The sequence below is a fragment of the Lingula anatina genome, chromosome 6 (assembly GCF_051362555.1).
Source record: "Lingula anatina isolate TDL-2025a chromosome 6, LinAna3.0, whole genome shotgun sequence".
NCBI lineage: Eukaryota > Metazoa > Brachiopoda > Lingulata > Lingulida > Lingulidae > Lingula > Lingula anatina.
Window position 1 is genome coordinate 981,913 of NC_141772.1, and position 22,165 is coordinate 1,004,077.

A 22,165-nucleotide genomic window follows, 5' to 3' on the forward strand; every position below is an offset into this window, starting at 1 on the left:
ATAGGGACAAAATAAAAAGGTCAATAAAAAGATAAGGTCAACATGAGTAACGTCAGCAAAAAAGCTGTGAATATTGAACAAGACAAAATTGTAATTTGCCTGGCAATTTCAACCCTGAGATCGCCGCGGAAGATTGATTGGAGTAGACAGCGAGAAAAAGAGAGAAGGCAATTGGAAATCAGTAAATAAATAATATGAAAGAACAGAAAGGTCTTGTGATTTCTACCTCACTTAAGAACTATAGTACTTGTAAGTCAGTATCTTGGTAAGGTAAACAATGACTGCACAAAAAACGTTAAACTAAATACCTCCCAGATCCCTTTATCTATGGCGTCGTGTTCTTTACTGAGTTTGGGCAAGTTGTTAGTGGTTCGAAGAGAAGCGCCTCTGCCATTTATTGCTCCCTTTTCTCGATCAATTGGCATGGGTTTGTAAATTCCTGCAAGATTCGTACCCATTAAATCTTTGTCGTCTTGGTGTCTTCATAACTGCCACTGTAAACTTAATTTTCGTCAAAAATTTTCCGTCAATATCTTAAAATGCCGATAAAAAGTTTCAGGGAATAAGGTCTTTGCTACATGCTTCAAAAGCTGCGAATCACACCAATGCCCAAAAGAAAATAATTCTAGCTAAAATAACTAGGAATACAATCGTCCTTTGCCTGATAAGATGTCCTTGTTTATGGTGAAAAGTTATGTCAAAACATTTGCGTTTAACTTCGTGAAATTAGATTTTTAATAATTTGATTATTGCTAAAAACCAACACTTTTTAAACACATGCATTTCTAATATACAGACTTGACATTTAATATGGAATATTTCAGTTTCGAAGGTGTGCCTAGGTAGAAAAGCGTTCTTTTTTCAAAATACTAATACCTCATATAAGATATGTGAATGGAGAAGTGTGTAGTCAAGTGTGTCGCTTCCAATTAACTGAATACCAGGTTTGTTACGCTGCTGCATTATGTAATATGAAGTAATTTAATTGGGTAGTGCTCCTTTGGGCAGGTCAAACCTTGGCTTTGACAAAGCACGGTTCTGTCAAAAAAGTATCCATATGTCAGCAACTACTGCATAGAGGAATTTGAAATTTTGCATGCAAGTGGTCGGTTTTGCAGTGTGTAAAATGAGCTATGCAGTGCTTTGCAAGTTTGTTAATCTGTGGCAAAATGGCGCGAAAAAGACAGACATTGCCAGACAGTTAATTGCGCCAAACGAAACGGTCCGCACAGTTTTATAGAGTAATGCCCAGACTGATGTACCTACATAGAGGCCACACCCAATGTATTAAAATCTTACCACCAGAGTACAGGACCCACTGTCTTTCAGGATATGTCGTTGCAACTAAACAAAAACCACCCAGTCCGTTCAGAATGAGGGGTAAATTGCCACCAAAACGCATTTTTCAAGGCCCTTAGCGAACACCAAACTGGTTTTTGCAGGTTAGAATACCAGACGACCTCCGAGGAACCCACTGTAAACAGCAAAACATCGTTGTATGTTTCTCTAATGAATTAGGGACCATGACCGTTTCTGGGTTGAACACTGAAACCTCGTGGCTTTCTTTAGTGAGGTCAGATTTCACCTGTACCGCTCAACTAGTCAAAACAGAGTTTACAGACATCCAGAAGAGGCCAACGACGAAGTGTGTGCAGCCTCTAAAGTGACTTAGGTAATTAACAGCGTCAGTATTTGAAGTGGATACCACATTGGTGCCAAAACACCAATGGCAGTCATCGACGAAAACCTGAACCAGATTAAATAAAGGAATAATCTGGGAACCACTTGACTATCATTTGATAGGGGGCACCTTAAGAACAATTTTAGGTTGTAGGGTGGGATTGCCGGTTCACACAGAGCACTTTTAATAACATATTACTTAGAGAACCAAGGGAATGAACAGCTACCTTGGTCATCAAAACCGCCATATTTGAACCACGTAGACAATATGTGGGTAGACCATTACTCGCCAAATGAATGGCCTACATGTCCTACAACAAAACTGGGCCAAATTGAACAGATTTCGACCGATGCCTGGAATGTTATTCCAGATTGAACTCTAAAAACATATCCCAAGGAATGCCTTGCCGCTTGAGAGCGCTGGTAGCAGCCAGAAGAGGTCAGGCGTAACAGCGACTGTTACTGTGACTAGACACTGATATGAGGGTCCTTTGTGGAGCGTGTAACTCTTTTACAGACAATAATTTAGAAAATATGGAGATCTAAAATATCTCATTTAATGGTTGCCGTATGAAGTAGAAAAGGCAATGTGTTTTTGTTTGCTTCTCTGGCGAATTCCATTAATGAACTGATGTCACAATGACATCAAAGAGATAATTAAAAGTTATTAGAACACGATTTCAATCCTTATTTTCATTTATCAGTCAGTAAAATAGGAAAAAAAATGATGAAAAATGATTTGGAAAAAATATTCCATATTAAATGTCAAGTCTGTATCTGATATTTATTTCTAGAACTTTTATAGTTGCACAAACCAGTCCTGTATATGTTGCAAGGTTGGTTGTTTTTATAGATTTTAATTTTAATTTTTGTTTACAAAAAATATGATTTAAAGATAATAGTTACCTGTAAAATAGCCCATCGACCACAGCGTTAATACACAGGCTGTCGTGGTGGTGAGGAAGATCGCTTTCTTTTTCATTACTAGTACACTTCTAACGCTATTCTCGCTCAGGAGATATTCGAGGTAGTGTATGTCGATGTGTTTCGCATATGGAATGACAGCCCATGCAGTTGTAAATTCTCTTTAGTTGATATTTCATGGTAAATAAAAGATGAGAATGGTACCTTAACTAGTAAAAGGTGCGAGCTTATTTCCATGTCAATTTATCGCATCTGTCAAGTGGTAACGCCTCAATTTTATATAATTTGGCCATGTCCATACGCTTTTTATATACTTTTCCTGATTAGTAAGGACGGAATAGATGCATTTTCGTAGGTTTGGCGATCGTCTTTTAGTCGTGTAGTTGTAAGCATGTAGGACCCCACTAGGGGACATATAACTTTTGCGGCATTGGTAATATCAGATTTTGAAGGTAGGGCGGTTTAAGCAAATAAAAAATTACATATAATACATATCATTTTTATGTTATAGGGTCACGTAATGTTTAATGTGCATCTAGCTGAGTTTACCATATTTGTATTGCTTGGTTCAATGTACAAATAACCCATTTTTTTTTTTTTTTTTTTTTTTTTTTTTTTTTTTTTTATTGAAAAATTTCAGTATAAGAAAGTACTGTACATATACCCAAGTATGGTAAATGCACACTGCACACTCACTCACTCTCTTACCCACACTCTCTCTCACACACACACGAATATAAGTTTATAATCTCATGAACAATAGGTGTAATAATAATAATAATAATAATAATAATAATAATAATAAAGATCGATACCACAATGTATTCATCCATAACTACAACATATTATTAAGCAAAAAGTGCAAAATATTATTTTGCTGAAGCTAATTAAATTCAAACATGTCTGACCAATTTTCCCATTTTTTTTCAAAGTTTGTTAAATTTAGCTTTTTTAATGCATTGACTTTTTCTATTACAAATTGATCCTTTATGTAATTTATGAGTGAAGAAAGACGCATACTTTCTTTCTTTTTGAAACTTTTGTAAATATAAAATTTCGTACAAAGAATAACAAAATTAATTGGGCTGTTTGGGTTTGTTGGATAGCCGAAAAGGATGCATTTTTCATTAAAGGTTATGTTTTAAATAACCCATTTTTAATTTGGAATTCTGATACCACTCCCATAAACTTTCTTGCAATGTAATATTGTTGCTTTTCGATCATGATTCTAATCTAAATTCAGCATGTATGTGCCGTATTACGACATTATTCAAAGATCTAATTTATATTCGAGGAAGCTTGCCTCTTCTTAATAAATACCCCAGACCGCTGTAGTATGTTTGTATGAGAGTCTTATTGTGGTAGACCTCAATCTCACGAAGACATGACGGGAATTGTGCTATCAAGTGTTCGGCGAAAAGAAGACTCATGACATTATGCGCGTTGGTCGTAAGATCTTCATAATGAAGATGACTTCATACTGAACGTCACAAGGTTTGCAAAAATCCTCGACCAAAGCCCAGTGGGTATTGTTTGGTCCATTGTTTGCTATATACTACAAGAAGTCCGAAAAGGATGTTTTTTGCAAAGTAATGTTCCTCTTATGTTGCTGGTTTATATAATTTTTCACTGTGGGACCTAAATGCTTGAACAAAACTTGTTCCTTGTACACCGACACGAGTCTATCTACTGGGTGTCGCACCACTAAGACCTTCAGATAACTTGCTAAGCGCATGCTGTTGTTCATGCTGCCATAGGAATATAACTGTATATAGTATTCCTTTGTACGTAAAACTAAAAACCTCCCAGATCAGTTTATCTATGGCGTCGTGTTCTTTACTGAGTTTGGGCAAGTTGTTAGTGGTTCGGAGTGAAGTTCCACTGCCATTTTCTCGATCAATTGACATGGGTTTGTACATTCCTGCAAGATTCGTACCCATAAAATCTTTGTCTTCTTGGTGTCTTTATAAATACCACTATAAACGCAATTTTCGTCAAAAATCTTCCATCAATATCTAATAATGCTAATGAAAAGTATAAGGGACATAATCGTTGCTACATGCTTCGACGTTTACGAATCACACAAAAGCCCAAAGGAAAAAAAAACTGTATCTAAATCTACTAGGAATAGAGTCGTTGTCTAATAAGATGGCCAAGTTTATGGTGAAAAGTGTCAAAACAAGTGTGAAAACGTTTATTTTTGTGAAATTTGATGTTAAATTACGTGATTATTGCTAAAAACCAACACTTTTCAAACACATGCATTTCTAATTTTTCTGTATTCTAGAATTTTTATTACTGCATGAACCAGCCCTATTTGTGTCGCAAGGATGAATATTTTTATAAATTTAAATTTTGTAATATTTTACAAAATATAAGAGTTAAATATAATAGTTACCCGTAAAATAGTGCAGCGCCAACAGCGTTAATATGCTGGCGGTGGTGGTGGTGAGGAAGATCGCTTTCTTTTTTATTACTAGTACCATTTTAACCCTATTCTCGCTCAGGAGACCTTCAAGGTAATATATTTCGATGTGCTTAGGTATTGTAAAATCTCTTTAGTTGCTATTTTGATGGTAAATATAGGATGAGAATGGTTCCTAAACTAATAAGTGCTGGATAATTATCATGTCAATTTATCGCATCTGTCATGTGGTAACGCCTCAATATTTTCAATCGAGTGTGGTGTGTAAAATATAATTTACAATGATTCCATATTTACATACCTGAAAGATTGATTGATTGTAAATCAGGCTGACGTCCTCAAAAAAAAAAAAAAAAAAAAATAATAATAATAATAAAATAAAAATAAAAATAAAAATAAATAAATAAATAAAATAATAAAAAAATTAAAAAAAAAAAAAAACGTTTGCAGTTTTCATATTTTTGCCTCATGTTTCTGGTTTTGTGTCTCATTTATCGGGTTCAGTGTCTCTATTCTTGGATTTTGTGTTTCGGTTTTGCTGGTTTTGCTTCGGTTCCATGGAGACGTGGTAACTAACACTTAAAGCCAGAGCTGTAAAGCAGAAGTTGAATATGGAAAAACTCAACCCTGACCTCGACCTGGAAAGACTGTAAAGACTAGCTAAGAATGGGAACTTTTCAGTATATATCGTTGTGTTTTCCGTCTCCAACTGCTTACGCTGCTCCTGATTGATAAAAAATAACCAAAGTTAACATGAAATGTTGGCGTTCATATACCAATACAACGCAAAACCAAACGCTGCCGAAATGCTTAAGATTTTTAAACAATTTTTCATGATAATTGTGTTTTTGAAATTTAAAGGGTATAAATATCTCAACATCGGGGCTCGCTAAGTCCCATATCGGCGGGTTTTTCAGAAATTGTGTGACGGGGGAAGGAGTAAATGTGATTTTTTAACAGCAGTAATGCTTACAGTCACATAGTATTTTATTTTTTATATATAAAATAGATGTTGAACTTAAATCTTGCATGCTGCCAAGGATTTTATGTTTACTGCAATTAATTAAAGATCAAGCTAGTTTTTTATGTTGGGAATAATGCTGTCAATAATTAAGGAGGATCTCTCATATTTGAGAATCACTATTTTCGCCGTAGCAATTTGGATAAAAATTGTAAAACAAAATCTAGAGAATATAAGGGTAAAAACATGAAAAGAAATTGGGCTTGTTTTCGAGAGGCAGCGTCCCCGAAAAATCACTTTTATTTCATTGTACCATATGGGATTTTATCAAAATAGCCCTAAAATGGCAGAAAAATGCCAAAATGACAAAAATTCGGCGCATTTTTTAACAATTTTTGAAAGTAGGGTAGTTTAAACAAGCAAAATAAAATATTTACACATAATACATACTTTATTTACGTTATAGCGTCACGGAATGTTTAATATACACCTAGCTGAGTTCACTATATTTTTATTGCTTGGTTCAATGTACAAATACATAGTAGCCCGTTTTTAATTTAAATTCTGATGCCACCCGCATTTAATTTTTTTGCAATATTGTTGCCGTTCGATTATGATTCTAATGGAAATTCAGCATGCATGTGCCGTATTATGACATGCATTCAAAGATCTAATTTATATCCGAGGAAGCTTGCCTCTTCTTTGTAAATATCCCAGACCTTTTGAAACAGTTTTTTACCTATCCCGCTATAATATTTTTGTATGAGAGTCTCGTTGCGGTAGACCTCAATCTCGCGATGAGATGACGGGAATTGTGCTATCAAGTGTTCGGCGCCAAGTAGACGCATGACATAAAGCGCGTCGGTGGTAAGATCTTCATGATGAACGATGACGTCATACTGAACGTCACAGGGTTTGCAAAAATCCTCGACCAAAGCCCAGTGGGCATTCTTTGGTCCATTGTCTGCTATATACTGCAGGAAATCCGAAAAGGAAATATGTTTTTGCAAAGTAATGTTCCTCTTATATTGCTGGTTTATATAAGTTTTCACTCTGGGACCTAAACGCTTGAACAAAACCTGTTCCTTGTACGCCGACACGAGTCTCTCTAGTGGGTGTCGCACCACTAAGACCTTCAGATAACTTGCTAAGCGCATGCTGTCGTTCTTGCTGACATTGGAATATAAATGGGTATAGTATTTTTTTCCGGCCTTGAAAACAACCGTGGCAGGATCCTGACGACCGGAAAGAATCTGATACACATTTCTCCAATTACGACTTGCTGCTTTGAACATAGTGCACAATATTAGGTTATATTTGTCCTCCACTATAATCCATCTTGGTCTCTTTAAATAGTTGAACGGAGCAGTTTTGCGGGCGCTGCATCTGTCTTGTAACCTTTGTTTTCGCCTGATTACGGAAGATACCCAATTCTGAGGTACCTTGTGCCAACCGAACGACTGAAAGATGTTTCAAAAAAGTTCTCTTAACCATTTTCAACGTTTAGTAAAATTGGTCAACAAAAATAAAACGCAGATAAAAAGATGAGATAACATAAGTAACGTCAGCAAAAAAGCTGCGAATATAGAGCAAGTTAAAATTGAAATTTGCCTAGTAATTTCAACCCTGAGAACACCGAGAGATTGAATGGAGATTGAATGGAGTAGACAGAGAGAAATTGGAAATCAGTAAATAAATAGTATGAATGAACTTAAATGCCTTGTGGTTTTTACCTAGTGTAAGAACTACAGTAGTTGTAAGTCAGTACCATGGTTAAGTTAACAATGACTGTATAATAAACGTTAAACTAATTACCTCCCAGATTCCTTTATCTATGGCGTCGTGTTTTTGATTGCGTTTGGGCAAGTTGTTAGGGGTTCGCAGAGAAGTTCCACTACCATTTATTACTCCCTTTTCTCCATCAATTGACATGGCTTTGTAAATTCCTGCAAGATTCGTACCCATTAAATCTTTGTCGTCTTCGTGTCTTCATAAATGCCACAATAAACTGATTTTTCGTCAAAAATTTTCCGTCAATATCTTAAAATGCTGATGGGAATAAGGACTTTGCTACATGCTTTGAAAGTTACGATTCACACTAAAGCTCAAAAGAAAACATTTCTGGTAAAATTTGCCAGGAATACAATAGTCCATTGCCTGATAAGATGTCCTTGTTTATGGTGAAAAGTTATGTCAAAACATTTGCGTTTAACTTTGTGAAGTTTGATGCTTAATAATTTGATTATTGCTAAAACCAACGCTTTTGAAACACGTTTTTCTAATATTTGTGAATTCTAGAATTTTTAAAATTGCATGAATCAGACCTATTTATGTCGCAAGGATGAATGTTTTTATGAATTTAAATTTTGTAATTTTTTTTACAAAAAATAAGAGTTAAATATAATAGTTACCTGTAAAATAGGCCAGCGCAATCAGCGTTACTACGCAGGCTGTCGTGATGGTGAGGAAGATCGCTTTCTTTTTCATCACTAGTGAACTTTTAATCCTATTCTCGCTCAGGAGATCTTCGAGGTAATATATGTCGATGTGTTTGCGTATTGTAAAATCACTTTAGTTGCTATTTTCATGGTAAATAAAGGATGGGAATGGTACCTGAATTAAAAAAGGTGCTGGCTGATTATCAAGTCAATTTATCGCATCTGTCATGTGGTAACGCCTCAATGTTTTTAATCGAGAAAATTGCATGTATTTTTAAAAGCCATTGATTATTAAAATTAGGCCATTCCTATTGTGTGGTTGTTACAATATCGAAAAGCAAAGCGCCTAATAGTTGTCCCATTTAGTAAAAGCACCATAAATGGTGTAAAAAATATAATTTACAATGATTCCATATTTACAGTACGTACCTGAAAGATTGATTGATTGTCAATCAAGTCATGGAGTCATAAGCGAGACAGGAACACCAGAGGCCAAACCAGAATCATTTAAAGGAGGGGGGGGTCTGGTACAACAGGCCTAGCTTGGACGCGAGGCCGACCATCGGCAGCTTGGCGTGGGGTTCGGACCTGCTCAAGGGCCCGGAAAATATTTGCTCTTATGGAGGGCAAACGGTGCCCTTTGGTACGGTTTAGAACTATATAGTCGACATTTTAATTTCAAGAGCAGAATATATTTTTCAGAAACATCTAAATTGGACACTGAACGGATCAAACTGGTACAGGCTGAAATGAAAGTAACCAATGTACACGGCATAAAAAAAAAGGTTTGCAGTTTTCATACTTTGGTCTCTCTTTTTTGGTTTTGTGTCTCATTTATCGGGTTAAGTGTCTCTATTTTTGGTGTGTGTGTGTTTCGGTTTTGCCGGTTTTGCTTCGGTTCCATGGAGACGTGGTAACTAAAACTGTAAAGCCAGAGCTGTAAAGCGGAATTTGAATATGGATAAAAATCAACCCTGACCTAGACCTTAAAGATGAGGGTGTAATGACTATCTAAGAATGGGAACATTTCAATAAATATCGTTATGTTTTCCGACTCCAACTGCTTACGCTGCTCCTGATTGATAAAAACTAACCAAAGTCAACAAGAAATGTTGGCATTCAAGTACTAATAGAATGCAAAACCAAACGCTGTCAAAATGCTAAAGATTTTTTTTACAATTTCATCATGATAAGTGTGTTTTTGAAATTTAAAGGGTATAAATATCTCAACATCGGGGATCGCTAACTCCCATATCGGAGGGTTTTTTTAGAAATTGTGAGGTGGGGGTAACGGCAGTAAATGTGTGATTATTTTTTAACAGCAGTAATGCTTACAATCACATTAGTGTTTTACTGTTATATATATGTCATAGATGATGAACTTAAATCTTGCATGCTGCCACGTTAGGATTTTATACTAACTGCAATGAATTAGACATTAAGGTAGATTTTTATGTTGGGAATAATGCTGTCGATAATTAAGGAGGCTCTCTCATATTTCAGAATCACTATTCCCGCCGTAGCGTTTTGGATAAAAATTGTTAAACAAAATCTAGAGAATATAAGAGTAAAAAAAAAAAAAAACATGAAAAAAAATTGGGCTTGTTTTCGAGAGGCAACGTCCCCAAAAAAGTCACTTTTATTTTATTGTGCCATATGGAATTTGATCAAAATAGACCTTAAATGGCAAAAACGCCAAGATGAAAAAAATTCGGCGCATTTGTTTTATCAATTTTTGAAAGTAGGGCGGTTTAAGCAAGCAAAATAAAATATTTACACATAATACATACCATATTTATGCCATAGCGTCACGGAATGTTTAATACACATCTAGCTGATTTTACCATATTTTTATTGCTTGGTTCAATGTACAAATACATAGTAGCCCGTTTTTAATTTTAAACTCTGATACCACCCGCATTTAATTTTTTTGCAATATTGTTGCCGTTCGATTATGATTCTAATTGATATTTAGCATGCATGTGCCATATTATGTCATACATTCAAAGATCTAATTTATATCCGAGGAAGTTTGCCTCTTCTTTGTAAATATCCCAGACCTTTTCCAGCAGTTCTCTATCTATCTCGCTATAATATTTTTGTATGAGAGTTTCGTTGCGGTAGGACTCGATCTTGCGGTGAGATAAAGGGAATTGTGCAATCAAGTATTCGGCACCAAGTAGACGCATGACATTAGGCGCGTCAGTGGTAAGATCTTCATGATGAACGATGACGTCATACTGAACGTCACAGGGTTTGCAAAAATCCTCGACCAAAGCCCAGTGGATATTGTTTGGTCCATTGTCTGCTATATACTGCAGGAAATCCGAAAAGGAAATATGTTTTTGCAAAGTAATGTTCCTCTTATATTGCTGGTTCATATAAGTTTTCACTCTGGGACCTATATGCCTAAACAAAACTTGCTCCTTTTACGCCGACATGAGTCTCTCTAGTGGGTGTCGCACCACTAAGACCTTCAGATAACTTGCTAAGCGCATGCTGTCGTTCTTGTAGTCATTAGAATATAACTGTGTATAGTATTCTTTTCTGCCCTTGAAGACAACAGTGGCAGGATCCTGACGACCGGAAAGAATCTGATACACATTTCTCCAATTACGACTTGCCGCTTTCAACATAGTGCACAATATTAGTTTATATTTGTCTTCCACTATTATCCAGCTAGGTTTCTTCAAATAGTTGAACGGAGCAGTTTTGCGGGCGCTGCATCTGTCTTGTAACCTTTGTTTTCGCCTGATTACGGAAGATACCCAATTCTGAGGTACCTTGTCCCAACCGAAGGACTGAAAGATGTTTCAAAAAGGTTCTCTTAACGTTTTTAAACGTTTAGTAAAATTGGTCAACAAAAATATAACGCAGATAAAAAGATGAGATAACTTAAGTAACGTCAGCAAAAAAGCTGCGAATATTGAACAAGTCAAAATTGTAATGTGCCTGGCAATTTCAACCCTGAGAACACCGCGGGAGATTGAATGGAGTAGACAGAGAGAAAAAGAGAGAAGGCAATTGGAAATCAGTAAATAAACAGTATGAATGAACATAAATGCCTTGTGGTTTGTATCTCGTGTAAGAACTACAGTAGTTGTAAATCAGTACCATGGTAAAGTAAACAATGACTGCACAATAAACGTTAAACTAATTACCTCCCAGATTCCTTTATCTATGGCGTGGTGTTTTTGATTGCGTTTGGGCAAGTTGTTAGTGGTTCGCAGAGAAGTTCCACTACCATTTATTACTCCCTTTTCTCGATCAATTGACATGGGTTTGTAAATTCCTGCAAGATTCGTACCCATTAAATCTTTGTCGTCTTGGTGTCTTCATAAATGCCAGAATAAACTGATTTTTCGTCAAACATTTTCCGTCAATATCTTAAAATGCTGATAAAAAGTATAAGGGAATAAGGACTTTGCTGCATGCTTTAAAAGTTACGAATCACACTAAAGCTCAAAAGAAAACATTTCTGGTTAAATTTACCAGGAATACAATCGTCCATTGCCTGATAAGATGTCCTTGTTTATGGTGAAAAGTTATGTCAAAACATTTGCGTTTAACTTTGTGAAATTGATGCTTAATAACTTGATTATTGCTAAATTTTACGCTTTTCAAACACGTTTCTTTAATATTTGTGAATTCTAGAATTTTTAAAATTGCATGAATCAGACCTATTTATGTCGCAAGGATGAATGTTTTTATGAATTTAAATTTTCTAATTTTTTTTACAAAAAATAAGAGTTGAATATAATAGTTACCTGTAAAATAGGCCAGCGCAATCAGCGTTACTACGCAGGCTGTCGTGATGGTGAGGAAGATCGCTTGCTTTTTCATCACTAGTGCACTTTTAACCCTATTCTCGCTCAGGAGATCTTCGAGGTAATATATGTCGATGTGTTTGCGTTTTGTAAAATCTCTTTAGTCGCTATTTTCATGGTAAATAAAGAATGAGAATGGTACCTGAATTAAAAAAGGTGCTGGCTGATCATCAAGTCAATTTATCGCATCTGTCATGTGTTAACGCCTCAATGTTTTCAATCCAGAAAATTGCATGTATTTTTAAAAGCCATTGATTATTAAAATTAGGCCATTCCTATTGTGTGGTTGTTACAAAATCGAAAAGCAAAGCGCCTAATAGTTGTCCCATTTAGTAAAAGCACCATAAATGGTGTAAAAAATATAATTTACAATGATTCCATATTTACAGTACGTACCTGAAAGATTGATTGATTGTCAATCAAGTCATGGAGTCATAAGCGAGATAAGAACACCAGAGGCCAATCCAGAATCATTTAAAGGAGGGGGGGGGGGGGTCTGGTACAACAGGCCTAGCTTGGACGCGAGGCCGACCATCGGCAGCTTGGCGTGGGGTTTGGGCCTGCTCAAGGGCCCGGAAAATATTTGCTGTTATAGAGGGCAAACGGTGCCCTTTGGTACGGTTTAGAACTTTGTAGTCGACATTTCAATTTCAAGAGCAAAATATATTTTTCAGTTACATCTAAATTGGCCACTGAACGGATCAAACTGGTACAGGCTGAAATGAAAGTTACCAATTTACACGGCATACAAAAATGGTTTGCAGTTTTCATACTTTTGTCTCTCTTTTCTGGTTTTGTGTCTCATTTATCGGGTTAAGTGTCTCTATTTTTGGTGTGTGTGTGTTTCGGTTTTGCCAGTTTTGCTTCGGTTCCATGGAGACGTGGTAACTAAAACTGTAAAGCCAGAGCTGTAAAGCGGAAGTTGAATATGGATAAAACTCAACCCTGACCTAGACCTTAAAGATGAGGGTGTAATGACTAGCTAAGAATGGGAACATTTCAATAAATATCGTTATGTTTTCCGACTCCAACTGCTTACGCTGCTCCTGATTGATAAAAACTAACCAAAGTTAACAAGAAATGTTGGCATTCAAGTACCAATAGAATGCAAAACCAAACGCTGTCAAAATGCTAAAGATTTTTTTTTTACGATTTCATCATGATAAGTGTGTTTTTGAAATTTAAAGGTATAAATATCTCAACATCGGGGATCGCTAACTCCCATATCGGCGGTTTTTTTTAGAAATTGTGAGGCGGGGGTAACGGCAGTAAATGTGTGATTATTTTTTAACAGCAGTAATGCTTACAATCACATTAGTATTTTATTTTTATATATATGTCATAGATGATGAACTTAAATCTTGCATGCTGCCAGGTTAGGATTTTATACTAACTGCAATGAATTAGACATTAAGGTAGATGTTTATGTTTGGAATAATGCTGTCGATAATTAAGGAGGATCTCTCATATTTCAGAATCACTATTCCCGCCGTAGCGTTTTGGATAAAAATTGTAAAACAAAATCTATAGAATATAAGAGTAAAAAAAAAAAACATGAAAAGAAATTGAGCTTGTTTTCGAGAGGCAGCGTCCCCAAAAAAGTCACTTTTATTTTATTGTGCCATATGGAATTTGATCAAAATAGACCTTTAATGGCAAAAACGCCAAGATGAAAAAAATTCGGCGCATTTGTTTTATCAATTTTTGAAAGTAGGGCGGTTTAAGCAAGCAAAATAAAATATTTACACATAATACATACCATATTTATGTCATAGCGTCACGGAATGTTTAATACACACCTAGCTGATTTTACCATATTTTTATTGCTTGGTTCAATGTACAAATACATAGTAGTCCGTTTTTAATTTTAAACTCTGATACCATCCGCATTTACTTTTTTTTTTTTTTGCAATATTGTTGCCGTTCGATTATGATTCTAATAGAAATTAAGCATGTATGTGCCGTATTACGACATACATTCAAAGATCTAATTTATATCCGAGGAAGCTTGCCTCTTCTTTGTAAATATCCCAGACCTTTTTCAGCAGTTCTCTATCTATCCCGCTATAATATTTTTGTATGAGAGTCTCGTTGCGGTAGGACTCGATCTTGAGGTGAGATAAAGGGAATTGTGCTATCAAGTATTCGGCACCAAGTAGACGCATGACATTAGGCGCGTCAGTGGTAAGATCTTCATGATGAACGATGACGTCATACTGAACGTCACAGGGTTTGCAAAAATCCTCGACCAAAGCCCAGTGGATATTGTTTGGTCCATTGTCTGCTATATACTGCAGGAAATCCGAAAAGGATATATGTTTTTGCAAAATAATGTTCCTCTTATATTGCTGGTTTATATAAGTTTTCACTCTGGGACCTAAAAACCGAAACAAAACTTGTTCCTTGTACACCGACACGAGTCTCTCTAGTGGGTGTCGCACCACTAAGACCTTCAGATAACTTGCTAAGCGCATGCTGTTGTTCTTGTTGTCATTAGAATATAACTGTGTATAGTATTCTTTTCTGCCCTTGAAGACAACAGTGGCAGGATCCTGACGACCGGAAAGAATCTGATACACATTTCTCCAGTTACGACTTGCCGCTTTCAACATAGTGCACAATATTAGTTTATATTTGTCATCCACTATAATCCATCTTGGTTTCTTCAAATAGTTGAACGGAGCAGTTTTGCGGGCGCTGCATCTTTCTTGTAACATTTGTTTTCGCCTGATTACGGAAGATACCCAATTCTGAGGTACCTTGTCCCAACCGAATGACTGAAAGATGTGTTTCAAAAAGTTCTCTAAACGTTTTTAAAACGTTTTATGCAAAATGGGGCAACAAAAATATAACACCAGTAAAAAATAGGGACAAAAAAGGTCAATAAAAAGATAAGGTCAACATGAGTAACGTCAGCAAAAAAAGCTGTGAATATTGAACAAGACAAAATTGTAATTTGCCTGGCAATTTCAACCCTGAGAACGCCGCGGGAGATTGAATGGAGTAGACAGCGAGAAAAAGAGAGAAGGCAATTGGAAATCAGTAAATAAATGATATGAAAGAACAGAAAGGTCTTGTGATTTCTACCTCACTTAAGAACTATAGTACTTGTAAGTCAGTATATTGGTAAGGTAAACAATGACTGCACAAAAAACGTTAAACTAAATACCTCCCAGATCCCTTTATCTATGGCGTCGTGTTCCTTACTGAGTTTGGGCAAGTTGTAAGTGGTTCGAAGAGAAGCGCCTCTGCCATTTATTGCTCCCTTTTCTCGATCAATTGGCATGGGTTTGTAAATTCCTGCAAGATTCGTACCCATTAAATCTTTGTCATCTTGGTGTCTTCATAAATGCCACTGTAAACTTAATTTTCGTCAAAAATTTTCCGTCAATATCTTAAAATGCCGATAAAAAGTATAAGGGAATAAGGTCTTTGCTACATGCTTTGAAAGCTGCGAATCACACCAATGCCGAAAAGAAAAAAATCTAGCTAAAATTACTAGGAATACAATCGTCCTTTGCCTGATAAGATGTCCTTGTTTATGGTGAAAAGTTATGTCAAAACATTTGCGTTTAACTTCGTGAAATTAGATTTTTAATAATTTGATTATTGCTAAAAACCAACACTTTTCAAACACATGCATTTCTAATATATCTGATATTTATTTCTAGAACTTTTATAATTGCACAAACCAGTCCTGTATATGTTGCAAGGTTGGTTGTTTTTATAGATTTTAATTTTAATTTTTTTTACCAAAAATATGATTTAAAGATAATAGTTACCTGTAAAATAGCCCAGCGACCACAGCGTTAATATGCAGGCTGTCGTGGTGGTGAGGAAGATCGTTTTCTTTTTCATTACTAGTACACTTCTAACGCTATTCTCGCTCAGGAGATATTCGAGGTAGTGTATGTTGATGTGTTTCACATATGGAATGACAGCCCATGCAGTTGCTAATTCTCTTTAGTTGATATTTCATGGTAAATAAAAGATGAGAATGGTACCTTAACTAGAAAAGGTGCGAGCTTATTTCCATGTCAATTTATCGCATCTTTTCTCGATCAATTGACATGGGTTTGTAAATTCCTGCAAGATTCGTACCCATAAAATCTTTGTCTTCTTGGTGTCTTTATAAATACCACTATAAACCCAATTTTCGTCAAAAATCTCCCATCAATATCTTATAATGCTGATGAAAAGTATAAGGGAACATAATCGTTGCTACATGCTTCGACGGTTACGAATCATACCTAAAGCCCAAAAGAAAAAAAAAAACTATATCTAAATCTACTAGGAATACAGTCGTTGTCTAATAAGTTGGCCTAGCTTATGGTGAATATTTACGTTTATTTTTGTGAAATTTGATGTTTTATTACCTGATTATTGCTAAAAACCAACACTTTTCAAATACATGTATTTCTAATTTTTCTGTATTCTAGAATTTTTATAACTGCATGAACCAGCCCTATTTGTGTCGCAAGGATGAATATTTTTATAGATTTAAATTTTGTAATATTTTACAAAAGATAAGAGTTAAATATAATAGTTACTCGTAAAATAGGGCAGCGCCAACAGCGTTAATATGCAGGCGGTGGTGGTGGTGAGGAAGATCGCTTTCTTTTTTATTACTAGTACCATTTTAACCCTATTCTCGCTCAGGAGACCTTCTAGGTTATATATTTCGATGTGTTTAGATATTGTAAAATCTCTTTAGTTGCTATTTTGATGGTAAATATAGGATGAGAATGGTTCTTAAAGTAATAAAAGTGCTGGATAATTATCATGTCAATTTATCGCATCTGTCATGTGGTAACGCCTCAATATTTTCAATCGAGAAAATTGCATGTATTTTTAAATGCCATTGATTATTAAAATTAGGCCATTCCTATTGTGTGGTTGTTACAAAATCGAAAAGCAACGCGCCTAATAGTTGTCCCATTTAGTGAAAGCATATTTATATTTATCATAGATGTTGAACTTAAATCTTGCATGCTGCCAAGTTAGGATTTTATGTTTACTGCAATTAATTAGACATCAAGATAGTTTTTTATGTTGGGAATTATGCTGTCGATAATTAAGGAGGATCTCTCATATTTGGGAATAACTATTTTCGCCGTAGCAATTTGGATAAAAATTGTAAAACAAAATCTAGAGAATATAAGAGTAAAAAACATGAAAAGAAATTGGGCTTGATTTCGAGAGGCAGCGTCCCCCAAAAATCACTTTTATTTCATTGTACCATATGGGATCCTATCAAAATAGCCCTAAAATGGCAAAAAAATGCCAAAATGACAAAAATTCGGCGCATTTTTTAAATCAATTTTTGAAATTAGGGAAGTTTAAGCAAGCAAAATAAAATATTTACACATACTACATACTATATTTACGTTTTAGCGTCACGGGATGTTTAATATACACTTAGCTGATTTTACCATATTTTTATTGCTTGGTTCAATGTACAAATACATAGTAGCCCATTTTTAATTTTATATTCTGATACCACCCGCATTTAATTTTTTTGCAATATTGTTGCCGTTCGATTATGATTCTAATGGAAATTCAGCATGCATGTGCCGTATTATGACATACATTCAAAGATCTAATTTATATCCGAGGAAGCTTGCCTCTTCTTTGTAAATATCCCAGACCTTTTTCAGCAGTTCTCTATCTATCTCACTATAATATTTTTGTATGAGAGTCTCGTTGTGGTAGACCTCAATCTCGCGATGAGATGACGGGAATTGTGCTATCAAGTGTTCGGCGCCAAGTAGACGCATGACATTAGGCGCGTCAGTGGTAAGATCTTCATGATGAACGATGACGTCATACTGAACGTCACAGGGTTTGCAAAAATCCTCGACCAAAGCCCAGTGGATATTCTTTGGTCCATTGTCTGCTATATACTGCAGGAAATCCGAAAAGGAAATATGTTTTTGCAAAGTAATGTTCGTCTCATATTGCTGGTTTATATAAGTTTTCACTCTGGGACCTAAACGCTTGAACAAAACTTGTTCCTTGTACGCCGACACGAGTCTCTCTAGTGGGTGTCGCACCACTAAGACCTTCAGATAACTTGCTAAGCGCATGCTGTCGTTCTTGCTGACATCGGAATAAAAATGGGTATAGTATTTTTTTCAGGCCTTGAAGACAACAGTGGCAGGATCCTGACGGCCGGAAAGAATCTGATACACATTTCTCCAATTACGACTTGCTGCTTTGAACATAGTGCACAATATTAGTTTATATTTGTCCTTCACTATTATCCAGTCTAATTTCTTCAAATAGTTGAACGGAGCAGTTTTGCGGGCGCTGCATCTGTCTTGTAACCTTTGTTTTCGCCTGATTACGGAAGATACCCAATTCTGAGGTACCTTGTCCCAACCGAAGGACTGAAAGATGTTTCAAAAAAGTTATCTTAACGTTTTTAAACGTTTAGTAAAATTGGTCAACAAAAATATAACGCAGATAAAAAGATGAGATAACTTACGTAACGTCAGCAAAAAAGCTGCGAATATTGAACAAGTCAAAATTGTAATTTGCCTGGCAATTTCAACCTTGAGAACACCGCGGGAGATTGAATGGAGTAGACAGAGAGAAAAAGAGAGAAGGCAATTGGAAATCAGTAAATAAATAATATGAATGAACATAAATGCCTTGTGGTTTGTACCTCGTGTAAGAACTACAGTAGTTGTAAGTCAGTACCATGGTAAAGTAAACAATGACTGCACAATAAACGTTGAACTAATTACCTCCCAGATTCCTTTATCTATGGCGTGGTGTTTTTGATTGCGTTTGGGCAAGTTGTTAGTGGTTCGCAGAGAAGTTCCACTACCATTTATTACTCCCTTTTCTCGATCAATTGACATGGGTTTGTAAATTCCTGCAAGATTCGTACCCATTAAATCTTTGTCGTCTTGGTGTCTTCATAAATGCCACAATAAACTGATTTTTCGTCAAAAATTTTCCGTCAATATCTTAAAATGCTGATAAAAAGTATAAGGGAATAAGGACTTTGCTGCATGCTTTGGAAGTTACGAATCACACTAAAGCTCAAAAGAAAACATTTCAGGTTAAATTTACCAGGAATACAATCGTCCATTGCCTGATAAGATGTCCTTGTTTATGTTGAAAAGTTATGTCAAAACATTTGCGTTTAACTTTGTGAAGTTTGATGCTTAATAACTTGATTATTGCTAAAACTAACGCTTTTCAAACACGTTTTTCTAATATTTGTGAATTCTAGAATTTTTAAAATTGCATGAATCAGACCTATTTATGTCGCAAGGATGAATGTTTTTATGAATTGTAAATTTTTTTACAAAAAATAAGAGTTAAATATAATAGTTACCTGTAAAATAGGCCAGCGCAATCAGCGTTACTACGCAGGCTGTCGTGATGGTTAGGAAGATCGCTTTCTTTTTCATCACTAGTGCACTTTTAACCCTATTCTCGCTCAGGATATCTTCGAGGTAATATATGTCGATGTGTTTGCGTATTGTAAAATCTCTTTAGTCGCTATTTTCATGGTAAATAAAGGATGAGAATGGTACCTGAATTAAACAAGGTGCTGGCTGATTATTAAGTCAATTTATCGCATCTGTCATGTGGTAACGCCTTAATGTTTTCAATCGAGAAAATTGCATGTATTTTTAAAAGCCATTGATTATTAAAATTAGGCCATTCCTATTGTGTGGTTGTTACAAAATCGAAAACCAAAGCGCCTAATAGTTGTCCCATTTAGTAAAAGCACCATAAATGGTGTATAAAATATAATTTACAATGATTCCATATTTACGTACCTGAAAGATTGATTGATTGTCAATCAAGTCATGGAGTCATAAGCGAGATAAGAACACCAGAGGCCAATCCAGAATCATTTAAAGGAGGGGGGGGGGTCTGGTACGACAGGCCTAGCTTGGACGCGAGGCCGACCATCGGCAGCTTGGCGTGGGGTTCGGGCCTGCTCAAGGGCCCGGAAAATATTTGCTGTTATGGAAGGCAAACGGTGCCCTTTGGTACGGTTTAGAACTATATAGTCGACATTTTAATTTCAAGAGCAAAATATATTTTTCAGAAACATCTAAATTGGCCACTGATCGGATCAAACTGGTACAGGCTGAAATTAAAGTAACCAATGTACACGGCATACAAAAATGGTTTGCAGTTTTCATACTTTTGTCTCTCTTTTCTGGTTTTGTGTCTCATTTATCGGGTTCAGTGTCTCTATTTTTGGTGTGTGTGTGTTTCGGTTTTGCCGGTTTTGCTTCGGTTCCATGGAGACGTGGTAACTAAAACTGTAAATCCAGAGCTGTAAAGCGGAAGTTGAATATGGATAAAACTCAACCCTGACCTCGACCTTAAAGATGAGTGTGTAATGACTAGCTAAGAATGGGAACATTTCAATAAATATCGTTATGTTTTCCGACTCCAACTGCTTACGCTGCTCCTGATTGATAAAAACTAACCAAAGTTAACAAGAAATGTTGGCATTCAAGTACCAATAGAATGCAAAACCAAACGCTGTCAAAATGCTAAAGATTTTTTTTACAATTTCATCATGATAAGTGTGTTTTTGAAACTTAAAGGGTATAAATATCTCAACATCGGGGCTCGCTAAGTCCCATATCGGCGGGTTTTTCAGAAATTGTGTGACGGGGGAAGGAGTAAATGTGATTTTTTAACAGCAGTAATGCTTACAGTCACATAGTATTTTATTTTTTATATTTAAAATAGATGTTGAACTTAAATCTTGCATGCTGCCAAGGATTTTATGTTTACTGCAATTAATTAAAGATCAAGCTAGTTTTTTGTGTTGGGAATAATGCTGTCAATAATTAAGGAGGATCTCTCATATTTGAGAATCACTATTTTCGACGTAGCAATTTGGATAAAAATTGTAAAACAAAATCTAGAGAATATAAGGGTAAAAACATGAAAAGAAATTGAGCTTGTTTTCGAGAGGCAGCGTCCCCGAAAAATCACTTTTATTTCATTGTACCATATGGGATTTTATCAAAATAGCCCTAAAGTGGCAGAAAAATGCCAAAATGACAAAAAATTTTTCGCATTTGTAATATAAGATTTTGAAATTAGGGTAGTTTAAACAAGCAAAATAAAATATTTACACATAATACATACTTTATTTACGTTATAGCGTCACGGAATGTTTAATATACACCTAGCTGAGTTCACTATATTTTTATTGCTTGGTTCAATGTACAAATACATAGTAGCCCGTTTTTAATTTAAATTCTGATACCACCCGCATTTAATTTTTTTGCAATATTGTTGCCGTTCGATTATGATTCTAATGGAAATTCAGCATGCATGTGCCGTATTATGACATGCATTCAAAGATCTAATTTATATCCGAGGAAGCTTGCCTCTTCTTTGTAAATATCCCAGACCTTTTGAAACAGTTTTTTACCTATCCCGCTATAATATTTTTGTATGAGAGTCTCGTTGCGGTAGACCTCAATCTCGCGATGAGATGACGGGAATTGTGCTATCAAGTGTTCGGCGCCAAGTAGACGCATGACATAAAGCGCGTCGGTGGTAAGATCTTCATGATGAACGATGACGTCATAATGAACGTCACAGGGTTTGCAAAAATCTTCGACCAAAGCCCAGTGGGCATTCTTTGGTCCATTGTCTGCTATATACTGCAGGAAATCCGAAAAGGAAATATGTTTTTGCAAAGTAATGTTCCTCTTATATTGCTGGTTTATATAAGATTTCACTCTGGGACCTAAACGCTTGAACAAAACCTGTTCCTTGTACGCCGACACGAGTCTCTCTAGTGGGTGTCGCACCACTAAGACCTTCAGATAACTTGCTAAGCGCATGCTGTCGTTCTTGCTGACATTGGAATATAAATGGGTATAGTATTTTTTTCCGGCCTTGAAAACAA